The 26,297-nt window shown below is 42.1% G+C and overlaps 1 long non-coding RNA gene across 1 annotated transcript in view; it reads right to left on the bottom strand.

Annotated features, from left to right (window-relative positions):
* LOC142841828 (uncharacterized) overlaps window positions 1–26,297 on the bottom strand; it is a 68,932-nt gene that overhangs the window by 6,623 nt on the left and 36,012 nt on the right. The window lies entirely within an intron of this gene.

Here is a 26,297-nt window from a genome sequence, read left to right as displayed (position 1 = left end):
CATTGGGGAGAGCCAGCGTTGGGTAGGCAAGGAGACCTGATCCGGTAAAAGAAGATCCATAAGGGAACATTTGGAAGAAGAGATGGGCAGACGCCAAGGCAAGAATTCACCCAACAAGCTGAACAGCAACATGAAGCCACCAGAAACCAGCGACCTCACAACGGGAGGACATGGATACCTTAATCAAGAAGAAGTAGAAAAGATTGACTTCATTAAAGTGATTGACGCCCTTAAACAGCATGTAAAAAACGCCCTTATAGAAATGGATGAGAAATATAACAGAAAGTTTGAAGAATTGAATAAATCAGTGACTGATACCCTAGAAAACCAAGGGAAAACAATCAAACAGATAATGGAAACAGTTCAAGACTTGAAAACTGAAATGGAGGCAAAGAAGAAAACACAAACAGAGGGCCGGCTGGACATGGAACATCTAGGTAAATGAATAGAGACTACAGAAACAAGCATAACCAGCAGAATACAAGAGATAGAAGAAAGACTCTCAGATTCTGAAGATACCATAGTGAAAATAAACACACTGATCAAAGAAAACAGCAAGTCCAACAAACTCTCATCACAAAACATTCAGGAAATATGGGACACAATAAAAAGACCAAACCTAAGAATAATAGGAGTAGAAGAAAAAAGAAGAAGTGCAGCTCAATGGTCCAGAAAATATAATTAATAAAATTATAGAAGAAAACTTTCCCAACCTAAAGAAAGATATACCTATGAAGGTGCAAGAAGCATACAGAACACCGAATAGGCTAGATCAAAAAAAAAAAAAACATCCCCTCGCCATATAATTATCAAAACACAAAGCATACAGAATAAAGAAAGAATATTAAGAGCTGCAAAGGAAAAATGCCAAATTACTTATAAAGGTAAACCTATCAGACTTACACCTGACTTCTCCATGGAAACCATGAAAGCCAGAAGGTCCTGGATAGATGTACTGCAGAAACTGAGAGAGCATGGATGCAAGCCCAGATTACTATACCCAGCCAAGCTTTCGTTCACTATAAATGGAGAAAATAAAATTTTCCAGGATAAAAACAAATTTAAACAATATGCAGCCACAAATCCAGCCTTACAGAAAGTAATTGAAGGAAAATTACTAACCAAGGAGTCCAACAATGACCACAATAACTCAGACATCTAGAGACCCTTCACCAACACAAATCAAAGAAGGGAAACACACAAACTCTACGACTAAAAAAAAATGACCAGAGTTAACAACCACTGGTCATTAATATCATTTAATGTCAATGGACTCAACTCACCTATAAAAAGGCACAGGCTAAGAGATTGGATACGAAAACAGGATCCAACATCCTGCTGTTTACAAGAAACACACCTCAACCACAAAGACAGGCACCTACTCAGAGTAAAGGGCTGGGAAAAGGCCTATCAAGCAAATGGACCTAAGAAACAAGCAGGTATGGACATACTAATCTCTAACAAAGTTGACTTCAAACTTAAATCAATCAGAAGAGATGGAGAGGGGCATTTTATACTCATAACAGGAACAGTTCATCAGGATGAAGCCTCAATCCTGAACATCTATGCCCCTAATATAAAAGCACCCACGTACATAAAAGAAACATTGCTAAAATTCAAGGCAGCCATCAAACCGCACACACTAATAGTAGGAGACTTCAACACTCCTCTCTCACCAATGGACAGGTCAATCAGACAGAAACCTAACAGAGAAATAAGAGAATTAATGGAGGTAATGAAGCAAATGGACTTAACAGACATCTATAGAACATTCCACCCAAAAAGGAAAGAATATACCTTCTTCTCTGCAGCTCATGGAACCTTCTCGAAAATCGACCACATAGTCTGTAACAAAGCAAACATCCACAGTTACAAAAAAATATTAGTAACCACCTGTGTCGTATCAGATCACCATGGATTAAAGTTAGTATTCAACAACAATGCTACCCCCGGAAAGCCTACAAACTCATGGAAACTGAACAGTCAACTACTGAACCATACCTGGATTAAGGAAGAAATAAAGAAAGAAATTAAAGTCTTCCTGGAATTCAATGAAAATAAAGAAACAACATACTCAAACTTATGGGACACTATGAAAGCAGTCCTAAGAGGAAAGTTCATAGCACTAAGTGCCCACTTAAAGAAAACAGAGAAAGCTCACATTGGAGACTTAACAGCCCACCTGAAAGCTCTAGAAAAAAAAGAAGCAGACTCACCTAGGAGGAGTAGAAGACTGGAAATAATCAAACTGAGGGCTGAAATCAACAAAATAGAAACACAGAAAACAATACAAAGAATCAATGAAACAAAAAGCTGGTTCCTGGAGAAAATCAACAAGATTGACAAACCCCTATCCAAACTAATCAAACGGCAGAGAGAGAATTTGCAAATTAATAAGATCAGAAATAAAAAGGGGGACATAACCACAGACACAGAGGAAATTCAGAGAATCATTAGATCTTACTACAAAAGCCTATATGCCACAAAACTGGAAAATGTAAAGGAAATGGATACTTTTTTAGATAAATATCATATACCAAAGTTAAATCAGGACCAGGTGAACAAGCTAAATAGACCTGTTAGTCGCGAAGAATTAGAAGAGGTTATCAAAAACCTCCCTACCAAAAAAGCCCAGGACCAGATGGCTTCAATGCGGAATTCTACCAGAACTTCCAAGAAGAGCTAATACCTATACTCCTTAATGTATTTCACAATATAGAAACAGAAGAGGCACTGCCAAATTCCTTTTATGAAGCTACAGTTACTCTGATACCCAAACCACACAAAGACTCAACCAAGAAAGAGAATTATAGACCAATCTCACTCATGAACATCGATGCAAAAATCCTCAACAAAATACTGGCAAACCGAATCCAAGAACACATCCGAAAAATTATCCATTATGATCAAGTAGGGTCCATCCCAGGGATGCAGGGTTGGTTCAACATACGAAAATCTATCAATGTAATCCATCATATAAATAACCTGAAAGAAAAAAAACATATGATCATCTCATTAGACGCTGAAAAAGCATTTGACAAAATTCAACATCCCTTTATGATAAAAGTATTGGAGAGATTAGGGATACAAGGGTCATACCTAAATATAATAAAAGCTATATACAGCAAGCCGACAGCTAACATCAAATTAAATGGAGAGAAACTCAAAGCCATCACATTAAACTCAGGAACACGACAAGGCTGTCCACTCTTGCCATACCTCTTCAATATAGTGCTTGAAGTTCTAGCAATAGCAATAAGACAACATAAGGGGATCAAGGGGATTCGAATTGGAAAGGAAGAAGTGAAACTTTCGTTATTTGCAGATGATATGATAGTGTACATAAGCAACCCCCAAAACTCCACCAAAGAACTTTTACAGCTGATAAACACCTTTAGTAATGTGGCAGGATACAAGATCAACTCCAAAAAATCAGTCGCCCTCTTATACACAAAGGATATGGAAGCAGAGAGGGAAATCAGAGAAGCTTCACCTTTCACGATAGCCACAAACAGCATAAAATATCTTGGGGTAACTCTAACCAAGGAAGTGAAAGATTTATTTGACAAGAACTTTAAGGCATTGAAGAAAGAAACTGAGGAGTATACCAGAAAATGGAAGGACCTCCCTTGCTCTTGGATTGGGAGGATCAACATAGTAAAAATGGCAATTCTACCAAAGGCAATTTATAGATTCAATGCAATCCCCATCAATGTCCCATCAAAATTCTTCACAGATCTTGAGAGGACAATAATCAACTTTATATGGAAAAACAAAAACCCAGGATAGCCAAAACAATCCTATACAATAAAGGAACTTCTGGAGGCATTACCATCCCTGACTTCAAACTCTATTACAGAGCTACAGTGATGAAAACAGTGTGGTACTGGCATAAAAACAGAGAAGTCGACCAATGGAATCGTATAGAAGACGTGAATTTTAACCCACAAACCTATGAACACCTCAGTTCATAGCCAAAAGTATACAATGGAAGAAAGAAAGCATCTTCAACAAATGGTGCTGGCATAACTGGATGTCAACATATAGAAGAATGAATATAGACCCATATCTATCACCATGCACAAAACTCAAGTCCAAATGGATTAAAGACCTCACTATCAGTCAGAACACACTGAACCTGATAGAAGAGAAAGTGGGAAGTACCCTACATCAGATGGGCACAGGAGATCACTTCCTATGTGTAACCCCAACAGCTCAGACATTAAGGGCAACATTGAATAAATGGGACCTACTAAAACTGAGAAGCTTCTGTAAAGCAAAGGACACTGTCACCAAGACAAAAAGGCAACCTACTGACTGGGAGAAGATCTTCACCAACCCCGCAACAGACAAAGGTCTGATCTCCAAAATATATAGAGAACTCAGGAAACTAGACTTTAAAATGCTAATTAACCCAATTAAAAAATGGGGCACTGAACTGAACAGAGAATTCTCAGCAGAGGAAGTTCAAATGGCCAAAAGACACTTAAGGTCATGCTCAACCTCCTTAGTGATGAGGGAAATGCAAATCAAAACAACTTTGAGATATCATCTTACACCTATCAGAATGACTAAAATAAAAAACTCCAATGATAGCCTTTGCTGGAGAGGCTGTGGAGGAAGGGGTACCCTCATCCATTGCTGGTGGGAATGCAATCTTGTGCAACCACTTTGGAAATCAGTGTTTCGGTTTCTCAGGAAATTCGGGATCAACCTATCCCTGGACCCAGCAATACCACTCCTGGGAATATACCCAAGAGATGCCCTATCATATGACAAGAGCATTTGTTCAACTATGTTCATAGCAGTATTATTTGTAATAGCCAGAACCTGGAAACAACCTAGATGCCCTTCAATGGAAGAATGGATGAAGAAAGTATGGAATATCTACACATTAGAGTACTATGCTGCGGTAAAAAACAATGACTTCTCGAATTTTGCGTGCAAATGGATGGAAATAGAAAACACTATCCTGAGTGAGGTAACCCAGACCCAAAAAGATGAATATGGGATGTACTCACTCATAATTGGTTTCTAGCCATAAATAAGGGTCACGGAGTCTACAATTGGTGATCCTAAAGAAGCTAAGTAAGAAGGTGAACCAAAGGAAAAACATATAGTTATCCTCTTGGCTATGGAAAGTAGACAAAGTTGCCGGGGAGAAAATTGAGATCTTGGGGGTGGGGTGGGATGGGGGTAAGGGGAGATGGGGAGAGAAAAGGGAGAAGGGGAGGAAGGGGGGAACTTGGGGAAAAAGGAGGATTGGGATAAAGGAAGGTTGGATAGGGGAGCACGGAAGCACAATTCTTAGTTAAGGGAGCCACCTTAGGGTTGGCAAGAGACTTGAACCTAGAGGGGCTCCCAGGTGCCCAAGCCGAGGTCCCCAGTTAATTCCTTGGGCAGCTGGGGATAGGGAACCTGAAATGACCGTATCCTATAGCAATACTGACGAATATCTTGCATATCATCATAGAACCTTCATCTGGTGATGGATGGAGATAGAGACAGAGACCCACACTGGAGCACTGGACTGAGCTCCCAAGGTCCCAAATGAGGAGCAAAAGGAGGGAGAACATGAGCAAAGAAGTCGGGACCACGAGGGGTGCACCCACCCACTGAGACAGTGGAGCTGATCTATTGGGAGCTCACCAAGGCCAGCTGGACTGTGACTGAAAAAGCATGGGATAAAACTGGACTCTCTGAACATGGCGAACAATGTGAGCTGATGAGACGCCAAGGACAATGGCAAGGGGTTTTGATCCTACGTAATGTGCTGGCTTTGTGGGAGCCTAGCCAGTTTGGATGTTCACCTTCCTAGATATGGCCGGAGGGGGGAGGACCTAGGACTTACCACAGGGCAGGGAACCCTGACTGCTCTTTGGACTGGAGAGGGAGGGGGAAAGGAGTGGTGGGAGGGGGAGAAGGGTGGGAGGAGGGGGAGAAGGGTGGGAGGAGGGGGATGGAAATGGGAGGCTGGGAGGAGGTGGAAACTTGTTTTTTTTTTCTCATTTTCTCAATAAAAAAAGATTTTAAAAAAAAGACTATAATGCAAATTTTCAATTCCCACCCCGCCCTCACTGCGCCAGTAAAACTTTTGTTTACACAAAGGCAGCCTGCTGCATTCCAAGATTCCTAGATTCCTGGAGCAGTGACCCTTTTCCCCCACCTGGGAGTGGTGACCCCTTTCCCCTCCCTCCTACATTTTCTGTGCATTAATGCTCCCCAGACTTTCCTATCCAATAGGACTGTGAGGTCAGACGTCAGCCAATGAGGAAAAGCCAGATACCCCCCCCCCCCCAGAGTTAAAGTAGAACCAAGTGTTCCTGCTCACAGCCCACAAATCACAATCCCAGAGAACCTAGACAACAAAGAGGACCCTAAGAGAGACATACATGGATCTAATCTACATGGGTAGTAGAAAAAGACAAGACCTCCTGAGTAAATTGGAAGCATGGGGACCTTGAGGGAGGATTGAAGGGGAGGGGAGAGGCAAGGAGGGGAGCAGAGAAAAATGTAGAGCTCAATAAAAGTCAATTTTAAAAAAAGAATGAAGTTTTGCCTTGACCAGAAAAAAAAAGTTAGTATTCTTTAAATTTGAAAGACCACTTGGAAATGTCATCTTGTGAATCTCCAATCTGCCCACTCAATTGAGATGACCCACAACTCAGTCATGCGTGGAAAAGGAGAAATGCAAGCCTTCCATGCAGAGCGAAGGCTCCAGATTCTCAGGCTTATTTAGGGCAGCAGAAGCAGAGACAAGGCACTCTCCTTCTGGGAAGGCTGCCCCAGGAGAGTTGCAGCCAGGGGATTGTTGAGAAAAAGTTGAGAGGACCATTTCCCTATTGTCACCCACCGAACAAGACACTCCACCTCTTATGAGAAGCATAATACGGAGGAGGGGACAATCAGGGAGAAGTACCCATCCTTCCTCATGGGCATTGGTGTTGAAATAAAGAGAAAACTCCCTCTGAATCACATTTCCTAATACATTTACAACCAAGTTGTTGTGGTGGGATAAGACATTTTTGTGCATTACATGATATCTAGCAGTATCCCTCCCTCCCCAAATTTTGACAACTCAGACAATATCAAACGTTACCTCGGGAATACACCAAAACTTCTGACATCTGCCAATAACTGGATAGGCACAGGGTAAGGAGGGAATGAGAAAAACTGAGCTCTGAATTGTTCTCATCTTCCATGCTTTGTGGATGAGCCTAGAAAGGAGGCTAAAGAGGAGGGATTGGAGGCTGGAGGAATCCCAGGAGAACAGAAGCTAAGAGAGTAAGGGATACACACAGGCAGACACTGACAATGAAGATGTGAGCGGTAGCATGTTCATTTTATCTAGACAAATGGAAGCTACTGGTGACCCAAAATAAGGTCTCTTCATAGAAAGGGGAAATTAAAGTCCAGCTGGAGAATGAGTAGGAGGTGTGGAAACTGAGACTGGGTGTTAGTGGGTTCCTTGGGATTTAATATAGTCCTCGGAGAACAGCATCAGAATTTAGAAACAGATTCCCAAACCTAAAGTCACAATCTGCCTCAAGTTTCACACGAGCCTGAATTTCCCAGGTGATTCCGAAACACATTAGATGTTGGAAAACTCAACTAATGGGCAATTTTGAAAATCTGTTTAGTTTAGGGGAGGAAAGAAGCTGCCCTTACCCAATGGGTTTGCTACATGTGAGTGCCTTAAATGTGCCGCTCTCCGCAGATTTAAAAGGCTCACATACGGCTGAACATGTTGGCTCTGTAAAAAGGGAAATGTGTGATTTACGAACTCAGACATCAGAACTCGGATTGCATTTCTGTGTTTGAGATGCTGGCTAGATGTATTTTTTTATAATTTTATTAAAGTCTCAAAGATACTCATTAGTTGATACTTTTATTTTGACAATAAATGCCTACAAAAAATGCGAACACAGTTGAAATTATGACCGCCACAGTGGCATCTCCTCCCGGTGAGTGCAAAGTCAATAAGCAAAAGAAGAAGATAAAAGAGTGGAGAAAGGGGAAGAGAGTACTGGCATCATTCCCTGATAATGGAAGCACCAGGATTTTATTCAGGGAGCATATAATATTCATATAAGAAAGCACACGGTGGGGGGCTGGAGAGATGGCTCAGAGGTTAAGAGCATTGCTTACTCTTCTAAAGGTCCTGAGTTCAATTCCCAGCAACCACATGGTGACTCACAACCATCTGTAATGGGGTCTGGTGCCCTCTTCTGGCCTGCAGGCATACACACAGACAGAATATTGTATACATAATAAATAAATATTAAAAAAAAAAGCACACGGTGGCCAGCACCTTCCTGGACATGCTCAGTTTAAGATGTGCATTGCCAAGCATGCTCAATTTAAGGTCATAGTTGAAGAATGAATGAGGGTAGGTGTATTAGTGGGTGGGCTTGGCTTAAGATAGAAAGAAATACATAGAAGAGAAGTGGGAAGTACACTTGAAAGCATTGGCACAGGAGACCACTTCCTAACTATAATCCCAGCAGCACACACACTGAGAAAAAACAATTAATAAATGGGACCTCCTGAAACTGAAAAGTTTCTGTAAAGCAAAGGACACGGTCAATAAGACAAAACGACAGCTGACAAAATGGGAAAAGATCTTCACCAACCCCACATGGGACAGAGGGCTGATCTCCAAAATATACACAGAACTCAAGGAATTGGTTATCAAAAGAATAAATAATCCAATAAAAATGGGGTACAGACCTAAAAAGAGAACTCTCAACAGAGGAATCTTAAATGACTGAAAGACACTTAAGGAAATGTTCAACATCCTTAGTCATCAGAGAAATGCAAATCAAAACAACTCTGAGATTCCATCTTACACCTGTGAGAATGGCCAAAATCAAAAACACTGATAACAACTTATGCTAGAGAGGTTGTTGGGTAAAGGGAACACTTCTGCATTGCTGGTGGGAATGCAAGCTGGTACAGCCCCTTTCGATGTCAGTGTGGCGATTTCTCAAAAATTAGGAAACAACCTTCCTCAAGAGATAGCAATACCACTTTTGGGTATATATCCAAAGGATGCTCAATCATCCCACAAGGAAATGTCCTCAACTATGTTCATAGCAGGTTTGTTTGTCATAGCCAGAACCTGGAAACAACCTAAATGCTCCTCTACCAAAGAATGGATAAGGAAAATGTGGTCCATTTACACAATAGAGTACTACACAGCAGAAAAAAATAATGACATCTTAAAATTTGCAGGCAAACGGATGGATCTAGAAAACATCATATTGAGTGAGGTAACCCAGACCCAGAAAGACAAATATCATATGTACTCACTCATAAGTGGCTTTTAGACATAAAGCAAAGAAAACCAGCTTATAATTCACAATCCCAGAGAACCTAGACAACAATGAGAACCCTAAGAGAGACATTTATGGATCTAATCTACTTGGGAAGTAGAAAAAGATAAGATCTCCTGAATAAATTGAGAGCATGGGGACCTTGAGGGAGGGCAGAAGTGGGGTGAGAGGAAAGGAGGGGAACAGAGAAAATGTAGAGCTCAATAAAATAAAAAGATATGGAGAAATAAAACCATAGAGTACACATTCAAAAGGTTAAAAGATGGAAGACAAGAACACTTTGGGGCATGATTAGCTGCATTATAAAGGCAATAGACATAAATACCACTGGGCATGTTCATCATCCTTCCCCCCACCAGAAAAAAAATTTAGAAGAAAGCAAATGGACACACACACCCTGAAAGTACATGAATTTGCCCCTAACAACTCTTTGGCATTCATGAAAATAGAATACTGAGCCTGACATAGTGCCACAAAGCCTTGTAATTCTAGCATTTGGCAAACAAAGGCTAGAGGATCACAAGTTCCATACCAAGCAAGATCCTGTTTCATAGAAGGGCGGCGGGGGAGAGGAGGGTGGTCATTATAGCTTATTGTGCATTCTAAATGTGTATTTTATTTTAAGTGTGTGGGTGTTTTGCTTGTATGTATGTATGTATGTGCACCATCGCTCCAGTTTCTGGTATATCCAGTCTGAATTCATTATTTCATCTACTGTTCCATACAACAGTGGGAATGCAGCTGACCTGTGTTGATCTCCATTTGTGCTTTTCAATCTTTTTTAAACCCAGGTAGGCACACAAGTGGCAGAGAACTTTGTCCCACCAATAACAAAGATTACAGCCACAGGGAGTTTTAGGCTGTAGATAAAGCTGCAACATTCAAGCAAGGGGTATTTCTTTATTGTGAGAATCCCAGTAAACCTCAGCCATAATTTCCCCATTTTTTTCTTTTTTGCAGTAATCCTTTTTTTCTTTTTTTATTTTCGAGGGAGCCTTTCTCTGTATAGCCCTGGCTGTCCTGGAACTCACTCTATAGACCAGGCTGGCCTCGAACTCACAGAGATCACCTGCCTCTGTCTCCCAAATGCTGGGATTAAAGGCGTGCACCACCACCGGGCTTACAGTAATTCTTAAATTTGTCTGCACCTTGAATTACCCAGACAGCTAAAAAAAAGAAACCAACAAAGCACGTCTGCATCCCGTGCACTATGCAAGCTCCCATTTAGTTGGCTCAAACGACTTTCTGCTTTGGATTTCCAAGTGTGAGGTGGACTCCTATCAGCAGGCAAAGAGGAGAAAGTTTTTTTGCAGAAGGTTTCAAACGTAAACAGTCATCAGAATCAGCCAGGAGGCCTAAGGATGGCACTCAATGGAAAAGCTCAAGGCCCTGGTTTTGACCCTCCACGCTAGAATAAAAGCATCACCTGTTAAAATTCAGATTTCTGTTTGCGGTGGAAGGAATCTAAAGATGGAACCCAGGTATTTGCACCTCTAATGAACTGGGGCTAGACCAATCGTTCTCAACCTGTGGGCGGCGACCCACCCGTGTGAGGAACTGTACTAAAGGGTCACAGCACTAGGACGGTTGAGAGCCACTGGCCAGAGGATGCTTTAGTTTACTTTGTCTAGTGGTTCTTAGAGTTCCCTGGTGGAGAAATCCTCCGTGGGCACATTCCTAGGTCCTGCTGTCGTGTCCATGGACTAATATCTCTGAATGTGACTTTTATTGTCTATATTTTAAATAATTAAAAAAAAAAAGCCCTACCCAGATGATCTTGATCGAAGCGGCCAGAGAAGACAGAGCTGCAGCTGGTTAAGATGTCCCAAATATTGAGTGGGGAGCGCCATCTGGTGGCAGAATGATTATTAGTTCTTTCTCAGTTGGCAGGGTTTTCCAGTCATTTCTGACCAGGGTATGTTGCAGCACTTCCGGAATTATAAAGTTGAAAAGAATTATTAACTTGAAAAGGAGAACTAGACTTAAAGAGGAAAGAAAAACATGTCGAAAGAAGGGAAGCGGGGGTCCTGGAACCTATGAGGTCTTAAACAAAGGAAAAGCTTGAAGAGAATGAAAACTGAGAGAAACGTCCCCATCACAAATCGCCGTTTTCATACCACGTCCACACCATGTCCGGGGTCTCTAACCAGACTCTCTTAGTGTGTTTGAAATCATTCACCAGCCCCAGGATCTTCCCATGCCTCTTCAGCTTCTGATACTGGCCTTTCCAGCCAGGCAGTCTTTCCCAGAGTACACAAGCACTTCCTCAAATACCCCCCCCCACCCCCACCCTACAGCAAAATGTCTTCTGTCACCGTCTTCCCCAGCGTCTGACAGAAACCAGATGTTTCCACCCTCTCCACCCCCCCCCACTTCCTTCCCACCCTCCTGTCTGGCTTCCTTCCCAACCCTTGAGAAGAGTCAGCCTTTCCCGCATTCATACCACAGGGGTCATTCTGATCTCCTCACTTGGAAACTGACTCTCTGCCTTTGCTTCATCTGTTGGGGAATCAGTCTTTTCCTCAGGGTTGCCGTCCCCTCTTCGGAGGAACATCCTTGTTTCCCAATTAGCTTCCTTCTAACGTGGTGTGCCATTTCAAAATGGAGATGACACACTGATGCTGGTCAAGAAGCAATGCATGAAATAAAAAGCTACACCCATATCAATGTATCATTCTTAATTAACTATTTTTTAAAATCAGATTATTATCCCAGCACTCAAGAGGTTAAAACAGAAGGATTATGAGTCTGAAGCCAGCCTAGGCTCTAGACAGACATCTTGTTTCAAAACAAAACAACCCACCCAAAACTCCTAAATAAATTAATTAAATTTAAAAATATAGAAAACAAATCTTTATCTAAAACAGAACTGTTAAACATTCAAAAATGTTAGAAAATAGCACATTTTAAAACGCTTCTTTATTTTTGCTGTGTGTGGAGAGGCAGCCAGTTCTCTGCTTCTGTAGTGTGTATTCTAGGGATCTAACTCAAGCTGTTAGGCTTGGTGGCAAGTGCCTTTACCTACTAAGCCACATCTCTGACCCCTGTGATCCATTTTCCCAAAAGAATTTTGTATACAGTTATATGACAATATACACATAGGAAAAAATCTGAAGAGCAAACATCCATTCTTGTGTTTAAATGCTTGGCACCACATGAGAATGATGTTATAATATAGATGCATAATGATATAATTATATGTATATGATTATATTATAAGTATATTAGATAATAATATAATCAAATACATATAATATAAATTCTACCACTGCCATCCTCTGTATCTCCAGTTCATTTTACTAACTGACGATTGTGTAAGACTGACTTGGATACATGCAATATTCTTTGGTCTCAGAAGTTTTACAGTCTTGCTGGACATGGTGGTACACATATGCCTATGATCCCAGCACTCAGGAAGCCGAGGAATGAGGATTGAACATTTAAGGCTAGTCAGGACTATAAAGTGAGTTTGAAGCCAGCCTGACCTGCAAAGAGCCCTTATCTCAAAATAAAATAAAGTAGGTGTGTGTGTTTGTGCAAACATGTGCATGCACACTCAGACACACACACACACACACACACACCTGTAACTGTGCATATCTGTGTGTGGATTCTAGAGGTCAGGCTCAGATTTTGCTTCTCAGAACCAACTGCTTTGTAATTGGAGACAGGGTCTCTCATTGGCCTGGAGCTCGCTGATTAAGTTAGGACGGTTGGCCAGCGAGTCCCAGGGACCCAGGATATTACAGGTACATACTACCATGGCCAGTTATTTAAATGGGCCCCAGGGGTCAATCTCAGGTCTTTGTGCTTACACTTACTTTTTTGAGCCATTATCTCCCTAGGCCTCCAAAATGTTTTACGATATGCTCCAGAATGTTAGGTGGACCCACAAAAGAGAATCTAGAGCACGCAATGAGAAGTCCAAGAGAGATTTCAGTTCAAGTCCCAGCTTAGCAGCTACTCATAGGCAAATTACTGGTTCTCATCAAGCCTGCTTGTCTCATTCTGAAAATGAGATTCTAATAACAAGAAAAGAAACATGTGAGGTGTGAAAGGGAAGAGTCACAGGTGGGTGGGTGCCTGGCACAGTGGACGCCATTAATCTCTACCTGGGACCAATGAGTGATCTACAGGCACTTGGAGATAGAATTCAAAGAGTCCATATTCACTAGAAAAAGACAGTGACATGGACGGCACTGTGACAGACTGTGTCCTAAATGCTCATGGCCCGAGACACTCATGGGATCACAGAATGTGAGTCCTTGTCATTTACAAAGTTAGGGTCAAGTGGAAACCTCCAGCATAAGAAATAAAGATAAGGCCAAAACTTAGAGGAGCATGGAACATGGGTGGCCACAAGAACTGAGATTCTGGAGTACTGCGAAGAATGGTTGGGAAGACATTAGCTCTCCATGGCAGAGAAAGTTGAGGACCAGCTCACAAGTCCATTCATTTGGCAGTGTGTGCATTGCAACAGTAGTAATCTGGATAGCACCTTAGAAGGTACCACATAGTTTGGTGGTGACTAGAAAGAGCTACCACATCTACCACCTGATGTGGGATGTCCTATTGTATATGTGTTGCTTTGATTGGATAATGAGTAACGCTGTTTCAGTCAATAGCTTAGGTGTATTCCTACATAGCTCTTATATCTTAAATTAACCCATCTATTAATCTGTGTATTGTGGCTTACCTGAAAGGTTCCGGTGGCGTCTTTCTTTTTCAGCAGCTACATGGCATCTTCTTGACTCTGCCTTCTTCCTCTTTATATCTCTGTTTGGATTTTTTGCCTGACTTCACTCTGCTGAGCCATTGGCTGAAACAGCTTTATTCGTTATCCAATAAAAGCAACATACAGAAGGACATCCCACATCGTCTGTCATGTTATGCCCTTGTTTAACCTACAACCAGACTTGATTTTCTACCTTCATACTGTCAAGACTGCTCTCTTGACTGTCATGGGTGAAATTCTCTTTGTCAGTTAGATGACTTCTGCAGTTTCTTGTACTCCTTGGCATTATTGCCTTATTATATGATGGTTAAAAGCACAAACTCAGAAGCCAGGGTAACCCAACTTTTCTTTACAAGTTTCTTCCTGTAAAAAATGGAAATAGCCATAGCTATCCATAACAGCTTCTCCTTTTTAATTTCTCTTTTTTCCCTCTCTATTCTAGAAGCATCTACTGAGCCAGCAGGGCTGCATATAATGGGTCAAATGCACAGCACTTGCCTTCATGGAGAAATAAAAGTGATTTTCACTGTTTGATCAGTGAGTGCTAAGAGTTTGAAAGGAGAAAGTAGAGGATGGCTAGACCTTTGGGACCCTAAAACAGGAGGCTCTATTAAGCCAGGAGTAGGGCAGGTCCAAACAAGTTGTGGCATCATGAAGCATTCGCAAAACACAGCCACATCACAGTGCTCAGTCTTGGTTTGTCTTCTTCCCCGGGTTTCTCTGGCTGGCTGTTTCGACAGTTCTGCTCCCAAAGCTTTGATTCATCAATAAATTTTCAGGGCTGGAACTATAGCTCAGTTGGTAGAACACTTGCTTATCATACATAAAAATGTTGGGTTTGATCTCCAGCACCACATAAGCCAGGAGTGGTGGTCCATGCCTATATTACTGAACTTGGGAGAAGAAAACAAGAGAAGCAGAAGGTCAAGAGGACATCCTTAGCCACACAGTGAGTTTGAAGCTATATGGGTCTACCTGAGACACTAAATTTTTCAAAGTGCATTTTGTGGGGTTGAGGATTTATCTCAGTCATAGAGCACCTGCCTAGTAAGGGCCAGGCCCTCATTTTGGGGCTGGATAAATGGTTCTGTGGTAAAGAGCACTTGTTGCTCTTGCAGAGGCCCTAGATTTAGTTTCCAGAACCCACATAGTATTTTAAAGCCATCTACAACTCCAGATCCAGGGGATCTGACCTTTGAGGGCACCAGGCACATGTGTGGTACACATACATGTACTGTAGTCAAAACACTAAAACACATAAAAAATAAGATAAATGTATGAAAAGCATGGGATAAAACCGGACTCGCTGAACATAGCGGACAATGAGGACTACTGAGAACTCAAGAACAATGGCAATGGGTTTTTGATCCTACTGCACGTACTGGCTTTGGGGGAGCCTAGGCAGTTTGGATGCTCACCTTACCAGACCTGGATGGAGGTGGGTGGTCCTTGGACTTCCCACTGGGCAGGGAACCCTGATTGCTCTTCGGGATGATGAGGGAGGGGAACTTGATTGGGGGAGGGAAATGGGAGGCGGTGGCGGGGAGGAGGCAGAAGTCTTTAATAAATAAATACATAATTTTTTAAAAAAATATATGAAAATAAATGAAAAGTTTCTTTCCATGGAGTTATTATTACATGCCAGAGCCCATGGCAAGAATGGAAAGGCTTCTCTCCTTTATGACCATTGCTTTCTCCACATGCCACCAGTACTCACACTTTCGACCTTGGTGATTCTGGGAAAATCTGTCCCCTCTTTGTATTGATCCTTTTTGGTTTGCTTTGCTTTGTTTTTTGAAACAGGGTTTCATGTCACCCAGGTTGACCATAGCCTCACCATGTAGCCAAGGATGAACTTGAACTTGGATCCTCCTTCCAAGTTCATGATTGCAGGCATGCACCTCTGTGCCTAGCTCACACGATGTTTTTTGTTGCTGTTATTTGTTGTAAGCAAGGAAATTCACATTTTATTATACATATGCTTGCATTATACATACACACATTCATAGTGGCTACATTTCTCAGTCTCAGTTTGCAAAATCATCTGTTTTATCTTATTTTGATTTCTGTGAGTGTATTCTTTTTAAGAACACAATTCTTTATTGATTCTTTAGAAATTTCACATCATGCAATCAATCCCGCTCACCTCCCAGTCCCTCCATATCTGCCCCTCACCCCTGCAGTATGCTCCTTCAAATTAATTAAAAGCAAAACACAACAACCAAAAGAATTAAAAACCCACCTTGCTCCTCTATTTTTCCAACCCCTCTTCATTTATCCTAGTGGCATGGGGAGCTCTGGCATGTCACGCAGTATACCCCTTTTGTCCAATAGGCCCCACCTCAAAATGTTCACTGCAATGAGTCATTGGTCTGTTTCAAAGTTTCTGGTTTCTGGTACACCATCATCACTGAGCTGGGCCCTCATCGAAACTCCTCTCAGATATCCCTGAGTCATGGGATTCTGTGGTTATTGTTTAGTAGAACTAGGCTACATGTGCACTCCATCAGGTCAAAGATGGGGCAGCTATTAGGGTGGGGTGGCACCCACCCAAGGTCCAGGATGTGGGTCTGGGTGGAAGTTGAGCTGCTCAGTCTGGGTCGTTGGGACCACACCCTGAGTTGAGGGGTAGGGCTAGCTCTCCCACACCCATGATGGGGAGTGAGGCCATGTCTCCTGAGTACTGGGGTTAGCTCTCCCATGGGGGCATGAGTGTCCAGTGAAGGTCAGGGCGAGCTCTCCCAGGCCCCGTGAGGGACAGAGCTGGCTCAGCACGGCCCTTGGATTTTACCATGTTTGGTTCCTATGACGCCCTGTGGTAGCACAAGTCATGGACATCAGCCCAGATCCTGGTTGCTCTTGGGACCACAGACCCAGACATGGCCCTTGGCAGCAGCCTGAGCCCAGACCCATATGGCTACACAGGCTATTCGGACTGGCCTAAATTTATTAGTGGGGAAACCCTCAGACAGAAACATGGCCACAGGTGGTGGCCCAAACACACATCATTGACATTGCCTTTGATGGTATCAGGAACCATGAACATCAAAACAGACCTTGACTACTATAGGGCCATGGAACCAGACATGGCCCAATGAAGCAACCCTGGCCCAGACAACACCATGACCCCAGTGGCAGCACAACCCTCAGATACCAACATGGCCTCTGGATGTGGCCTAGACCCTGGGCATCCATGTGACCTTTGGTGGCACCCTGAACCATGTACATCACAGACCCCAACTGTGATAGGTCCACAGACCAAGACATAGTCTCAGGCTGCAGTCCAGGCTCAGATGTCACCATGGCCACAGATGGCATTGCAAGCTATTCAGATCTGCATGGTCCCAGAGCAGTGTGGCCCTCATATACCAACATAGTCCCAGGTAGCAGCCCAGACCCTTGGCATTGGCATTGCTCTCAGTGTTATCAGTAGCCATGGACATCAGCACAGACCCTGGCTATGATAGACCCACAGACCCAGACATGGCTCTCAGCAGCAGCCTGGGCCCAGAAGACACCATGGCCCCTGTGGCAGGATGGCCCTCAAACACCAACATGGCCACAGAATGCGGCCTAGACTCCAGGCATCTGTGTGACCTTTGGTGGCACCACAGGCCACAGACATTACAAACCCTGACTGTGTTAGGACCATGGACCGAGAAATGGTCCCTTGATGAAGCCCAAGCTCAGATGTTACCAGTGCCCTGGGTGTCAGCAAAGGCCATCCAGATGATCATGGCCCCAACAGAAGAATGCCCCTTGGAGACCAACATGGACTCAGGTGTTTGACAAGAACCCAGTCATCTGCATGGCCTACAGTGGTAACCGAAGCCCTGAACATCAATACAGTCCTTGTTGCTGCAGGAGAGTGGACCCAGACATGGCCCCCTGGCAACAACTCAGGTTGAATGCCATCATGTTCCCTGGGTGGCAGCACAGCTTACCCAGACCAACATGGCCCTGATGGTGGCATAGCCCATGGATACCACAATGGCCACAGGCAGTGGTCCACACCCCGAGTATCCCCGTGGCCTTGGTGGAAACATGGATCATGGACATCAATAGAGACCCTGGCTGTTGCAGACCCAGATATGACTGTAGGCAGCAGCCCAGGCCCAGACATCACCCTGGTCCTGGATGGCAAGCAGGCCAATCACATCAGCCCATTTCTCAGTCCTCCCTTCTTCATAACTGCCTTTTACAGTAGCACATGAACCATTAAGCTGCTCTATCTCTCAGAATTTACCACCATATACTTATTCACCATATTGATACTAACTACCTGGTGACTTGTGGTGCTGGGCTGGCCTGTGGATGCTTCAGGCAGTCCAGACTGTGAGGACCCAGGCTGCTCTGTGGGTGTCTTCTGCCTGCCTAACATACAGGCACAGGTGGGCTTGTCCATCTATTATATTGGTACCTTTTAAAGATTTATTTTAGTTTTAATTATGTTTATGTGGCGAGTATGGAAAAGTAAGTGTGGGTTCCCTTGCAGGTTAGAGATATCACATGCCCTGGAGTTAAAGTTATAGGCAGCTGTGAGTCACTTAATGTAGGTAGTAGATATTGAACTTAGGTCTTCAGGAAACAGTAAGAATTCTCAACCACTGAGTCATATTTCAGGCCTCATCTATCTTTTTCTTAAGAAGTAAATACTTGTGTGACTTTAGAATAATTTTAGGCTTTCAGAAATGTTGCTATCAGTTTTTTCTTACTGTTAGTATTTTGCATTACTATGAGAAATTAGTCGCAATTAATGAACTGATATTGAAATATTTTCATTGATTTCATCACATTTTATTCAGATTGCAGTATGCTATAGATATGAATACTCTGCGTTGGTATGGATCTTGGTCTATTGATACAGATTTTAGGTCAATTTTGTTTATGTATATTTCTGCTCTTGATTAAGCCATTGTGTTTGTGCAGCTCATTTGAAAATGCAATGTATATTTAAGAAATATAGGTTAATAGATAGTCATATATAATAGTCAAGCTTGTAGTCCTGTTAGTTAGGTTTTCTAGATATATAGAGATATATTTCAGTTAGATAATCTTCAAATCTTTCAAAGACCTATGGAATATGGCATTTAATATATTTTAAGAACTTAAGACTTTTTATGACAATGAGACACATCTGCTCTTGGCAGCACCAATCTACTTCAAGAGGTTAATGGGCATCAAAGAGGCTCCTTATAGAGTTTGATAGTCATTTGTGCAAGAAATTGCTCATGCCTGGACTGCTTGATGTTATGCTGTATGAACTGGACATGCAGGACCCACAGAAAAATGACTGCTGAACTTGCCTAAAGGTGAAATAGTCCTTCAGGGTTCTGGCTTCATGAAAGAGTCTATCAGACGTTCAACAGGACACAGAAGATAGTGACGGATAAACTACCAGTACAGGTCCTTTGGGGTTCCTACTTCGTGAAATAGTCTGCCATACATTTTGCAGGACACACACACACAAAAAGAAACTGATGAACTTTGCCAACACAAGGCATAAGAGATCTTTAAATTTCCTGTTCCATGGAAAAGTCTGTCAGATGCTATGGACCTATAAGCTGAAGATGGTTACAGAAGAACTTTGGGTGACTGTCCAGGCAGCAAGATGTCTCTAGAATTTTGGAAGTTGCTTACGATGCACTTCCTGTTAACTTAGGTAATATTATATCCTTCTGGGGTCTTTGATGGAGTTGAAGAAAAGATATATATATATATATATATATATATATATATATATATATATATATATAGTTTTCCTTAGTTATGATAAAAGATAAAGTAGATATAAACATTGTAACTATAATTCTTGCTTGATACCTATTTTGTTATATGCAATTTTACTATGATAAAGTTAAAACCTTCCTTTTTATTTGAACAGAAAAGGGGAAATGTTGTGAGAAGTCCTTCTGTATATATGTTCTTTTTATTGGTTAATGAATAAAGAAGCTGCTTTGACCTGTGATAGGGCAGAATAGAGCTAGGCAGGAAAACTAAACTGAATGCTGGGAGAAAGTAGGCAAAGTCAGTAAGACACCATGTAGTTGCCAGTGGAGAAAGCTGGGAGCTGTCAGTTGGAACCTTGCCGGTAGGCCATGAACCTCGTGTTAAAATATAAAATAATATAGAAATAGAAATAGGTTAATTTAAGATATTGAAGGTCTAAGTTACAAACAATGCCACACCAATTTGGGATTATGATTAATAGGGTGGTATTTATTTAAAGGGGAAAAAACTTACAGATCACTGTCCCAGGCAACAGCCCTCTATGCAACCAGGAAAGGAGTCTAGTCGCCAGCGGAGCAGGAAGTGAAGAGAGAGAGGAGAGGGAAGTGGCCGCTTTTTTAAAGGGAGAGAGACCACGCCCCAATGGGCTGGTATCTCAGCAGCTATAAGTTGGATGAGCGGGAGGATATCCCGCAACAAGATATAAGAGCTAGCCAATAAAAAGTGTGAGCTAATAGGTCAAGCATTGTTGTAATTAACACAGTTTCTGAGTGGTTATTTCGTGTCTGGGAAGTCAGGAAACAAACAAGCAACCTTCCATCAATGGCAGTTTATAATGTCCTAGATACATTATTGTGCTCATTCCATCTCCCTGGGTTCCTATGACAGTTGCTCAGATTTTCCTTATTTTTGATGTCCTTGATTTTGAGGAGTACTGGTAAAGTGTTCTGTAGAATGTCCCTCAGTTTGATTTTGTCTAATGATTGTCTCATGATTAAACTGGGGCCATGATGATTTTGAGATGAGACACCCACAGAGAGATGAAATATCAATCAACCCATATCTTAGTTACTGTCCTACTATAGTGAAGAGTCACCATGACCATGGCCACTATGAAAAGAAAGTGTTTAATTAGGGACTTGCTCGTGGTTTCAGAGGGTGAGTCTGATCTTCATGGGAAATGTGGGAAATGTGGCAGCAGGCAGGCTTATATGGCACTGAAGCAGAAAATAAGAGCTTACATGTTAAGACAACAACCATAAGTCAGATAGAGACTAGGTCTAGAGTGGGCTTTTGAAACCTCAAAGCTCAACCATAGTGATAAACCTTCTCCAACAAGGCCACACCTAAGGCTTAAGTTTCACCAACTAAGAACCTAGAACTCAAATCTATGAGATTATGAGGGTCATTCTCATTCAAATCACCATACCATACCTCTCAGAAGCATCTTCTGCCAGCTGGACATGGCACTGTTGGTCACATGCCTGGCTTAGAATTCCCGACTGTGTAATAACACCCTCACTTCCATGATGCACTCTTTGAAAATGAATTGCAGCCCATGTAAGCAGTAGGCAGTTGGTGGGATGGGACAGGAATCTCCATGAACTTTTTGTAATTCTTTAAAATGCAGAAGGTGTCTTTTCTCTCGACCCTACATTTAATCATATATATATATATATATATATATATATATATATATATATATATATATATATATATTTCTGCATGAAATCATAGATGTTTGTTCCATACTTTGGGATGTAATCACCTATATTTTAGAGTATTTCCCAAGTCCTAGCCATTGGGATTTTATTCTGGTTAGGACATTTTTTTATCTCCTTTTCTTTTCATTCATTCATTCATTCATTCATTCTTTCTTTCTTTCTTTTGGGTAGTGGATTTTTTCACTAAGTAATTAAATAAAATAGACTTGCAAAACAATTAAAAGTCTCAACCATCTTCCAGTACTAGCAAGGCTAATCATTAGAAGACGCTGTGAAATGACAAGTTCTCAGGACCCAGACTTTCCCATGAGCCAAGCTGCAAGTATTCTTTTCTCCCCATCCCTTCTTTTCTGATTTGTTGTGGCTGGTGTGTCTGTGAGTGTACCCAGAAGAACTTCAACAGTATCATAACCCAAAGGAGCAGCTGGCAGGAGTCAGCTGACCAGAAGGGCTTCTTTTCTCTGGTGAAGACTCTTCCACTCAGTGCTCAGTTTCATATGCAAGTGTTCATGAATGTGTTCCTGTCCCTGAAGCCAGCACTTCCCATCTGTGAGCAACCTTCTGCAAACAATCTGCAACAATGTTGACCCCCAAATGTATCTTCTGATGGAGAAGGCAAAAAGCAAAAGTTGCACATCTTGGTCCATACTCAACACCTCTTGTCCTTGTCATCTAGAGCTTAGTGGCACATCAAAAATCCCCTGTGAAATATTTTGTGCCTTTGGTACAGGAAATTACTGTGAGGACTCAGGGCCATATAACCAAAAGGAATGCCTCCATCAGGGGGCAGTGAGAGGAAGAGGAGGCATGGCTTACAAGCACCTAACGAGTAGAGTCTCAGGGGAACAGTCTGGCTAATAGGATCAAGTTCAGGCAAAAAGGTCCCTCAGAACTGCAGGTCACATGGTCTCCTACTGCTGGAGCCTTGGCACTGGCCTGTGGCCACTGAGTCCCCTGGGCTCTACTTGTGGTTGTTGCCTCTCAACTCTAGAAAGACATTATTTCCTCCTCCCTTTACTCATTGATAATGAAGGCTGGTCATTAAAATGTAATAAGCTATAAAGAATTTCCGTGTGATTTCAGACACAACAACAAGCTACAGAAAAGTCTTGCTTCGTCAAGCCACCTGTTTGCTGTGGCCCTCAGCCCTTGCTGGCATCCACAGGTCCCCTGACCTGACTTGACATGAAATTGAATCTTCCAGAAACCTTTCACTCTTTCTCTGCATCTGCCTACGCCATGATATTCTGGGGCTTAACACAAACCAGAGGAGGAATCTTGGGCCTTCTCTGCTTCCACTCTGTGGTGGTGAGAAAATTCCAGATACTACCATTTCTCAGACTCAAATGGGCTGTCAAGTAACCATTTCTTCTTACTGTGAGTCTCACAACTTACCAGGGGTTCTAAGTACACACTGATACCGCACTTCTAATCATTGGCCCTCCCCTTTGTTGAGACACACAGCAGCATCTTTCCCTGTTTTATTTTTCTTTGCAGCCCACTTGCTCCAGAGCAGACCCAATTCATCCTGTCTATGGAATGATCCACTATTCCTTTCTGTATAGTTTCCATATAGCTTCTACATTTAGAAACTGCTTTCTTTTCGTTGAATCTACTGAGTTTCCCACCTTACTCACAGAATAACTGCCTGACGGTCTATTTGTGGTATTGCAGATGTTATGGTGGAGGGCATACTTGGAGAGAGGGTGGTATTATCGTACATAGACACCCTCTAATGCTTCTCTGATTGGCAAATACATTTAGGTTGGGAATACTTCTACATGTCTCAGTTTTCTTTAGTGGACCTGGAAGAGCATAAAAATATCTAGCCCATCACTAGAGAAAGGAACTGGATGGTGGTAATGAGGGCTGGAGATACCGTTCAGTGGGTAAAAGCACTTGCCACGGTAACATGAGAACCTGAGTTGAAACCACTAGAACCTATGTAAAAGCATGACACAGTGGCCTAAGTATCTGTAATCTCAGACTTCTTGCAAGGAGATCAAAGGTGGAGATAGGAAAATCTCCAGAAGCTCATGTGCTAGCTAGACTAAAGTCAAAGAAACTCTGTACCAGACAAAAGTGGAAAATGAGGACCAACACTCAAGGTTGTCATCTAACTTGCATATATGAATGGTGGTATGAATATGATCTTATTCAGACACACACAAACATGCATGCACACATACACATTGTACAGACAAAAGTAAAAAATAAAGTATCTATCTATAGAGCCATCAAGATGTCTCAGTGAGTAAAGGTACTTGCTGCCAAGCCTAACGACAGGAGTTTGAACCCTGGAATCCACACTGTAGAAGGAAACAAACAACCTATAAAAGCTATCCTCTAACTTCAACATGTAAGCCATGGTGCATGTGCGAGCGCACAAACACACACACACACACAAATATATTAAATGTTAAATCTTAAAATTTTTGTATATGAACGCAGACAAACTGGGTGATTATGATGAGACTTTTATAAAGGAGCCAGGAAGTAAGGACAGGACAGTGGTTGGAAGAAATGGAAAACTCATAAATAGCCTTTCCTCAAAACAGTGACAGAACACTTGATGCCAGCCAGCTTTTCATTTGGGGCATTCATGAAGAGAGACTTTGAAACACACCAGAGCAGTGCGTGAGTGGCGAGAGTCCTAATACCTACTTTCCCACTATTAAACCCTTGCCCTTTAGTTTCAGTTCCTTTACTCAGAAGTTTTGAGGACCCTTTTTTTAGCTCTTAAAGGCTGTGGTTACTCGTGGGATCACAGGTCAGTATTTGGAAGAGTCTGACTTAAGGAAATAAAGGAAATAATGAGAACTGGGAGGAAGTTTTCAGCTTTTTCAGATAATTAGTTTTTAGCTCTAGGACTCAAAAAAACTTAGAGGATTGTGGGGATCTTGCCTTCTCTGTGTCTGTGCAGCTATACTAATTGGAAGGAGACAGGCTCCTCCATCACAGGCAAATGCACTAATGTATGTCCTTACAAAGGTTATCCTACTTCTCATCCATATGGTCAAGTACGCCTATCATTTAGCCATCCTTCCACTTACCTAGCTCTGTTCTCTGATTTGGAACTCTATCGCCTCACATAGAAGAGTGCCTTTGGCTAACTTGGTTTTCCAGAAAGCCCATCAGTTCCTAATGAGCACTGAGAAGTTGTAGAGATGAACACTGTGAGCTAAGAGTTGAAGCGAGGGATGAGTGTACAACTGGAAAACGACCACTGAGACTGGGAATGAGTCAAGGCTTAAGTGGCTTGGTAAAGACAAGGGAAAGATGTGTTTACAAGGTCCCCAATAGCTTTATACCTTGCAGGCCAGGCCAGGGCAGTCAAGGAATGCAGAGAATTTTCAGCAGTTACCAATGCTCACTCTTGGGCTCAACCAGAGGGCAGGGTCAGGTGACCCCTCTGTGTGTTAGATGGAAGTTCTTTTCAGGGTCCTACCTGCCCTCATGTCGATTCTCTTCTCATTTTCATCATTGATTGGGAACAATAACAGAAGACTTTATTCATTTTCCTGGCACATAAAGTGTGTGTGTGCGCATGCACGTGCACATAATCATGTTTTATAAGATTCCAATTAATTGTTTTATAATTAATTGGTATTTTCGAAACTTTGAACACAGACCACAAGAGGCACATCTTCTATCTAGTCCAAGATGCCCTGCTCAGCCACCCTACTGTTTTTCTGTTGGGGCTGCTATTGTTTAGCATGTTGGTTTTTGGAAATAGGATCTCACTGTGAGGGCTTCATTTACCTGGAACCCACTACAGAGATCAAACTGTTTTCAAATGTGTGCTCATTCTTCTGCCTCTACTTTCCAAGTGCTCAGATTACAAGTGTGCACCATCATCCTTTGCTGTAACCTCTGAACAATGTTTCAGGCGAAATCAAGAAAGTGAGAGGTATCCAAATGAAGCTTTGATTTCTGAGGTTTTACTGGTCCTAAGTCCATGCCTTCCCTGTGGTGATGGACTGTATAATTTCTTAGGCTGTGAGCTAAAATAAACATTTACATTCTTTAAAAAAAATGTCTGGTCATGTCACAAATGCCTGAGCTGTCTATGTTCCCTGTTGTCCTGGGTCCTGGAAAGCTCTCCCCGGTCATGGCCAGATCTTTAATTCCTCAGGGACTGATCCTCAGAGGTCAGTCAATCTAGGAACGATCACCCAAGTCATTCTGTAACTTTTGCAAGGTTTTCCTTCATAACCAAGCCTTCTGTGTCCACATAAATGAATGTCACTACAGTGTGGTTTCCTTTTACTTGGTGAGAGAGGATGCTGTAGGAAAAAACATCTCACTCAGACTTACTTTTTTCTCCAGAGGCCAGCAAGTTCTTTCTGTAAAGAGTCAGCTTTACAGGACAAGAGGCAAATTTCTGATTATCCTGTATGTCCTCATATAGTGAGAGGAAAACAATCTCCCATGGTTATTTCATTTATAAAATTCAAAACTGAATAACAGCTGAGGGCACTAAACTATCTGTTTAGTGATGAGAAAAAAATAGAATCATTTTCTGAGGGTGATAATATTTTTATAATTAAAAATTGAAGCTAGTGGTCTTATTCAGCATGGCAAATTGCCAAATGTTCCTGGGCAAAATTTCATTTTTCCTTCTGGGTTGGATTTGGCTCCACCCTTCTTGATTGTGGTCTTGTGGACACTTTTCTAGGGAAAACCTGAGGAAGCCCTGGCTCTGGAAGCTACAAGTCTAATTTTATCCATTCAAATCAGAGTAGGAAAAATTCCCAGCCTCTAGAATGCTCA

This window comes from Microtus pennsylvanicus, chromosome X (genome assembly GCF_037038515.1).
Source record: "Microtus pennsylvanicus isolate mMicPen1 chromosome X, mMicPen1.hap1, whole genome shotgun sequence".
NCBI classification, from domain to species: Eukaryota; Metazoa; Chordata; class Mammalia; order Rodentia; family Cricetidae; genus Microtus; species Microtus pennsylvanicus.
Note: the sequence above shows the minus strand (reverse complement) of the source record. Positions and strands in the feature narration are given on the sequence as shown.